Below are 8,047 nucleotides of genomic sequence, written 5' to 3' on the forward strand. Positions count from 1 at the left end.
GTGGATTGTGGAAATGTCGGAGACCTTACATTTGGAAAGAATCATACTCGGCTTAATGGACAAACAAGAACTTTTTATCAGAATATGGTCTCCATTCATTGACTACTTGAAGGGGCAGACTGGCTCGGCACGTGAACCTGACTGAAACTCGAATTAAGGATTAGATGAAAAGTTATACTTTATAATTTACGAACTTATCTCCAATGTTGTATTTTTAGTAATTTATTCCATTCTTCTTTATCATGCTTTTTCTTTTTTTTTAAATTTCTCTTTCTTATTTTATATCTATATTAAAAAAAATACTAGAAGCAGAGTTAATATCAAACGATAATATTAGTAATGTAGGAATGATATACATGAAATGTTTTTAATATGATATGTACCTGCCTCTAATAAAAAGATTATTAAAAAAAATATATATATTTTTAAGTCACAGTGCACTGAATTTTGAATAAGGTGAACTGAGCAGCCCCTGCACAGTTGGGGGCTATGGGTGAGTGGTGGAATCTTGTGTTGGGGGAACAGGTTGCATTGGGGAAACGGGTGAGTGGTGTGCAATATTGCCTAGGGGGATGGGTTGCGTTGGGGGACAAGGCCTCCCGTGGGACCTATGGGTGAGTAGTGCAATATTGCGTTGGAGGACCAGGCCTCCCGTGTGACAGGGGCCTAACGGGTCCAGTTGCTCTGGTATATATATTACTAAAACTCTGTTTGTTTGTTTGGGAAGCTAGAGGAAGGAATGTAGGTGCAGGGAGAGGGAAGAAATAGGTACGAATCCTGGTGAGAGTAATGTAGTTACTTAAAATTAGAGAATTCATTGATCATACCACTGGGGTGTAAGCTGCCCAAGCAGAATATGAGGTGCTGTTCCTCCAGTTTGTGTTTGGCTTCACTCTGACAATGGAGGAGGTCCAGGACAGAAAGATCAGTGTCGGAATGGGAAGGGGAGTTGAAATGGTTCGAAACCGGGAGATCCAATAGGCCCAAGTGTTCGGTAAAACAGTCGCCTAGTCTAAGCTCATAAGTGATACGAGTAGAATTAGGCCATTCGGCCCATTAATTCTACTTCGCTATTCAATCATGGCTGATCTACCTCTCCCTCCTAACCCCATTCTCATGCCTTCTCCCCATAACCTCTGACACCTATACTAATCAAGAATCTCTCTGTCTCTGCCTTAAAAATATCCACTGACTTGGTATCCACAGCCTTTTGTAGCAAAGAATTCCACAGATTTACCACTCTCTGACTAAAGAATCTGACAAGGTGCAGGAACACTGGAAGCAGTAGATGTGGTTAGAGGAGGTGCACGTGAACCTGCCTTGCACCTGGAAGGGCTGCCTAGATTAAGGCGAGGGAAAGGGTATAGAGACAGGTGTTACACATATTTCAGTTGTCCTTATCCCCCAAATCCCCCACACACTTTTCTCCCCGCCCATTATGATTTTATACATCTCTGTAAGATTATCCCTCAGCCTTCTGCACTCCAGGGCAAAAATCCCAGCCTCTTCTTAGCCCCACAACATAAAATCACGAGGGAACAGATTGGGTGAATGCACAGCCTCCTGTACCCAGGGTAAGGGAACCAAGTACAGAGAACACGGGGTTAAGGTGAGAGGGGAAACATTTAATAGGAACCCGAGGGACCACTTTTTCACACAGGGGGAACGAGCTGCCTGAGGACTTATTTAATGCAGGTACTATCGCAACATTTAAAATACATTTGGGGCACCGTGAAGATGCCAATGCTGGAGTTGACTGGAATGAGAGGGAGTGGTGAGAACATGACACAGACCAAGGATGTGGTTGTCCATGGCTTCCAATTGTGGTGACACAGAGGTCATGGGTGTTCACCTGTGATGCCACCTGATAAACTCAGGAACCATTCATTTTTGTTGCTGCCATTAGGCATCAGTAGATGTATCAGTAGATTCATAAAATAACGATGAGAACTATGTATTGGTTGTGGTTGTAAACATCTGGAGCAGTTCCTATCATTTATTGTGCAGAGGGCTGCAGCAGTTAAATGGAACAGACAAAGAAAGTGGAAAAAGTCAGATCCAAACAGTTCACAAATAACAGCAGTGGTACATTGTAAATACCTGATGGACAAGGAGCTCAATGCAACCACTTACTTCAAAGCTGTCAATATGAGCAACTGTTGATGATTAATGACCACCAAGAGTGAAACAAATTACAATTGTCATTTAAACATAGGGACCTGCTTTTAGAAAATTGAAATACATCAACGTAGGCTGCATTCTGGGATTGGTGACTTAAAATTTAATTTCAATCGTAGTTGCTTCTTTACAAATGGTGCTGTGACTCACCTACTTGGGGTGGAGGAAAGAGGAATGTAAAATAGGCAAAACCTTTGGAGCTTTGACAAATTGATTTTGTGGATCACACTGTTGACCTGGCGCGGAAACCCAAAGCACAATTACCTTCAGCAGCATCAGATTTATTTGCATTTCGTAGTTTACATAAGGCACAGATTATCTTTGGTTCTTAATAGAAATCCATATTAGTAGTGATATTAGCATACAAGTAATTTGTTAATGTGTTTTTCACATTGCAGCTTGTTTCTCTGAGGGAGAAATATTTTTCAATGACATGCTCTGACTTCCAGACAATAAGGTATTAAAAATTCAACATTAATCACATTGACATTTAGAAATTACTCAGTGAAGCTATTACTTATTTTTCTTTTGAGTTATTTTCAAATACTCTGGAAATATACATAAGTACTGTTTTATGCAAGAGGGTACAGTGTCAAAGACGGAAACATCCACAGCTACTTACCACTAATAAACCTGTACAGTACATATTTACAAAATTTAAAACTCCTCCACTGCATCCCATTAATTAAGTAGATGATGTTTTAGTACCAGTCGGTGACATTTACCCAGACAATCAAGCTGTGATGATGTACAGCAGCAATAGAAATGGATTGCTGCAAAAGCTTTTAACCCACAGGAAAGAACTGTGTGGAATAATTGGTGTGGAAACAACTGAATTTACATCTCAGATATCTCATATCATCACATCGTGTACAGATAGAAGTAAGAGATTCATGCATATTAATTGCTCCCTGATGAGTTCCAGAAATTGGCTCCACTGCCAGGAGTGTAATGCCTCCTCACACAAGGCGATGAACCACATTCTTCCCTTTCTCCCTCCTGCTCTGTGAAGACCAACATTTCCCAAATTGTCAGATTTTCAATCTACTTTGTACCAAAAAAGTTTTACTTACTGACAAGTGCTTTTTAAATAATTTATCATATGCTGCAGGAAAATTTACACCAGATATCTAAGCTACTCCTTATCAGAAACCAACCAGTACACCCAATTTCATGGACCACTTTTTCATTATATAAAAATGTAATGAACAGAAACCGGAGGAAGTTATTTGTCCCTTGTTCTGCTGTACCAGTTGATCGTAGCTGTTGTTAGCTGTTGTTTCCCTGCATTAACCCCCACCTACCTCTATTCCCTACTACTCAACAATCTTTCAGCCTTTGACTGGAATATACTGGAATATACTGAGCGCTGGAGGTTAGATGGACATCCCTGCCATTGCCAGCATCCAGTGAAGACATTTCCACTCATTCAAGTCCAGCGTGGGGTGGCAGAATGCAACCTTCACGTGGTCCACCCTGTTTCGACGAATTCAATCAACCTGGCGTGCACAAACAGAAGATCAAACAGAACAAGTTGTCTTACAACTTTAGGCTGTGCACGCCATACGCAAGGAGAAGAAACCCAGCGTGAATAACTGTTATCTGGACCTGGTGTCACCTAATTCTCAACAGTTCAGCCCCCAGACCATACTTCAATCTGTCAAACTTCATGTGAATTTTGTTTAATCGAGGAGTGAGGACTCTCTTCATAGAACAATCTAGTGACCTTCACCGCACTCCCTCCACTGCATGTCCATCCTGCCCCAGCCCAGTTGAGTAATTCATCACAGTACAATACTCCCCATGTAGACTACTGTACAATACCCCAGGCAGTATGTCCACAGACTCCTGTACAATTCCCAGAGGTATTCTGCCTCCACCACAAACTTGGCAGCGGCTTCCAGGCCCCCTGTGTAAAAAAAACTTGCTGCACACATAGACAATAGACTATAGCAATAGACAATAGGTGCAGGAGGAGGCCATTCGGATCATCCACAATCAGAAAACATCTTTGTTAATCTTTGTTCCTCTCACCTTCAAGCTATGCCCTCTTGTATTTGACTTTTCTATCAAAAAGGTTCTGACTGACAAACCAATTGATCTTTCATCATTTTTTAAACTTCAATCAGATCTCTCTTCAAACTGCAACATTCCAGAGAAAACAATACAACTTTGTCCAACCTCTCCTCGTAGGTACATACTGCAGATACATAGACAATAGGTGCAGGAGTGGGCCATTCCACCCTTCGAGCCAGCACCGCCATTCAATGTGAGCCAGTGAATCGGCCACCACTGCCTTCTGAGGCAGAGAATTCCACAAATTCACAACTCTGTGTGAAAACGTTTTTCCTCATCTCAGTTCTAAATGGCCTATCTCTTATTCCTGAACTGTGATACCTGGTTCTGGATTCCTCCAACATTGGGAACACGTTTCCTGTATCTAGCGTGTCCAATACCTTAATAATTTTATATGTTTCTATAAGATGCCCTCTCATCCTTCTGAATTCCAGTGAATATAAGCCCCTTCGCTCCATTCTTTCATCTAATAACAGTCCCGCCATCCCGGGAATTAACCTGGTGGACGTACGCTGCACTCCCTCAATAGCAATAATGTTCTTCCTCAAATTAGGAAACCAAAACTGCACACGATACTCCAAGTGCAGTCTCACCAAGGCCCTGTACAACTGCAGAAGGACCTCTGTATAGAAGGACCTATACTCAACTCCTTGTTATGAAGGCCAACATGCCATTAGCTTTCTTCACTGCCTGCTGTACCTGCATGCTTACTTTCAGTGACTGATGTAAAGCACACCTAGGTCTCATTGCACTTCCTCTTTTCCTAACCTTACACCATACAGATAATAATCTGCCTTCCTGTTCTTGCCACCAAAGTGGATAACCTCACATTATACTGCATCTGCCATGCATCTGCTCACTCATCCAACTTGTCCAAAGCACCCTTCATCCTCATAGCATCCTCTTCACAGTTCACACTGCCACCCAGCTTTATGTCATCTGCAAATTTGCTAATGTTACTTTTAATTCCTTCATCTAAATCATTAATGTATATTGTAAATAGTTGCGGTCCCAGCACCGAACCTTGCGGCACCCCACTAGTCACTGCCTACCATTCTGAAAGGGACCCGTTAATCCTTACTTTTTGTTTCCTGTCTGCCAACTAATTTTCTATCCATGTCAATACCCAATACCATGTGCTCTATTTTTGCCCACTAATCTCTTGTGTGGGACCTTATCAAGGGTTTTCTGCAAGTCCAGATACACCACATCCACTGGCTCTCCTGTGTCCATTTTACTTGTTACATCCTCAAAAATTTCCAGAAGATTAGTCAAGCATGATTTCTCCTTCATAAATCCATGCTGACTTGGACCCATCCTGTTACTGCTATCCAAATGCGCCGTTATTACATCTTTAACAAATCGACTCCAGCAGCTTCCTCACCACCGATGTCAGGCTAACTGGTCTATAATTCCCTGCTTTCTCTCTCCCTTCTTTCTTCAAAAGTGGGATAACATTAGCTACCCTCCAATCCACAGGAACTGATCCTGAATCTATAGAACATTAGAAAATGATCACCAATGTGACCAATTTCTCGATCCAGCTCCTTGAGTACCCTGGGATGCAGGCCATCAGGCCCTGGAGATTTATCAGTCTTCATTCTAATCAGTCTACCCAACACCATTCCCTGACTAATGAGAATTTTCCTTAGTTCCTCCGTCACCCTTAGTCCTCTGGCCACTAGTACATCTGGCAGATTGTTTGTGTCCTCCTTAGTGAAGACAGAACCTGTTCAACCCGTCTGCCATTTCCTTGTTCCCCATAATAAATTCACCAGTTTCTGTCTTCAAGGGACCCACATTTGTCTTAACTAATTTTTTCCCCTTCACATACCTAAAGAAGCTTTTACTATCCTTCTTTATATTTTTGGCTAGCTTACCTTTGTACATCATCTTTTCTCCCCGTATTGCGTTTTTAGTTACCTTCTGCTGATCCCAATCCTCTGGCTTCTAGCTCATCTTTGCTAGGTTATACGTCTTCTTTTTTATTTTTTTCCTGTCCTCGACTTCCCTTGTCAGCCACGGTCGCCTCTTACTCCACTTAGAATCTTTCTTCCTCTTTGGAATGAAATGATCCTGCATCTTCTGGGTTATTCCCAGAAATACCTGCCATTGCTGTCCGGCTAATGATAATAGTACTGTCTAATCCAGGCATCATGCTCTTTCCGCCCTCCAAACCCAGCATATCTTTCATGAATGCTGCTATGCATTGGAAAATGGAATGTTTGTGGCAAATAGACACTCGTTAAAACATCATATTTCAGCTTTTCATAGTAAAGTTTTATAAGCAGATGATAATTTTCATTCAAGACCAAAAGTTACATAAAACAAAGTGGCTTACAAGAAGGTAGTTTAAAGTTATTTTCAGTTAGTGCAGATGAATAAAATGTATCTACTCTGCATTGGAAGCACTGAAGTGGATTGCAGTAAGTAGACTCTTTGATACACCTTCCACTAACCTTCAGTCAAAAGTTTTATAACCCACGGAGAAGAAACCAGGCTTGGAGGGGTTTAGAAACCTTTAAGTATGGCAGAATCGAGACAGGATAGGGGGTAAATGTAGGTAGAATTCCTTTCTTAAAAAAAGTTAACCTGAATTGGAGACCATGAGGGTATAGACACACAATGTCCTTTCAGGAGATTGGAATGGTGGAGTGAATTTAGGATACTTTTGACAGAGATGGTGAACATACAGAGCTTGTGTCAGGTCTCGCGTTTGATCTAGTTTCTGTTTCTTATTGGTTTTTAGTATTAGAGTTTGCATTCTTGTTTTATTTTGGTGTCTCACATCTCCTCTTGTTTCAGGTCCCATTTCCTGTCAGGTCGTTTACCCTCATGTGATTGTTGGCCACGCCCTGATGCGTTTCACCTGTGTCTCGTTATCCCCTGCTAGTCTGTATTTAAGCCTTTTGTGTTTTAGTTCCCATTGCCAGTTCGTTGTGTATGCTACCTGGTATCACCTCGTTCCAGCTCTCGAAATCTTGTGACCTTGTGATCTCGACCTTTGCCTGTATTTTCGACCACTGATTCTTGCCTGCTCCTATATGGTACCGTTGCCTCTGTTTTGCCTACCTGTGTACTGACTTGGACCGATTAAACGCCGAAGACTGATCTGCCCTGTGTCTGAGCCTGCATTTGTGTCCTCCTCCTCGTTCAGTTCTGACAGTACGAACTGGCCAACAATGGACTCAGCGGGCTCTGATCCTTTTCGTGCAGCGCTCCAGAAGCAAGAGGAGCGCATCTCGCATTACGAGGGTCAACTCTCCTCGATCGTCGCCGGGTTCCGGGATCTCGGCGAGCGTCAGCAGGGGTTCCAGGCAGACATCGGTTCACAGGTGAACACTTTAAGTTCTCGGTTTGAAGACCTGGTTACTCGGCTGAATTCTTTGTTTCCTGCTGCGGCTCCCGTGCCTGCCGAGTCTGTTTCCTTGTCTGTGTCTCCAGGAGCTCCGATGGCCGCGGCTGCTGCAGCATCTCCATTCGTCCACCTGGCAAGACCGGAACACTTTTCGGGGGAATCGGAGAAATGTAGACCTTTTTTGATTCAGTGTGGACTGCATTTCGAACTTCAAGCGGCTTCCTTTTCATCAGAACGCTCAAGGGTAGCCTTTATTATCACGCACCTGTCGGGTAGGGCAGAGGCTTGGGCCACGGCGGAGTGGTCTCGGAATTCTCCTGTTTGCCAGACATCGGTCCTGTTCATGGAAGCTCTGTCCCGCACGTTTGATCACTCCAATCCTGGCCGAGAGGCTTCACAGAACCTGGTCTCCATGAAACAAGGTAATCGCTCTGT

The 8,047-nt window shown here is 42.9% G+C and overlaps 1 long non-coding RNA gene across 1 annotated transcript; it reads left to right on the plus strand.

Moving 5' to 3' along the window:
• The first annotated feature begins 350 nt into the window (after positions 1-350).
• LOC116979667 lies at positions 351-6,870 on the plus strand. The gene is made up of 3 exons (XR_004413760.1): positions 351-363; positions 786-791; positions 6,770-6,870. It is a non-coding gene; the product is annotated as an uncharacterized LOC116979667 (long non-coding RNA).
• The last annotated feature ends 1,177 nt before the right edge of the window (positions 6,871-8,047 follow it).

This window comes from Amblyraja radiata, chromosome 13, assembly GCF_010909765.2.
Source record: "Amblyraja radiata isolate CabotCenter1 chromosome 13, sAmbRad1.1.pri, whole genome shotgun sequence".
Classification (NCBI taxonomy): domain Eukaryota; kingdom Metazoa; phylum Chordata; class Chondrichthyes; order Rajiformes; family Rajidae; genus Amblyraja; species Amblyraja radiata.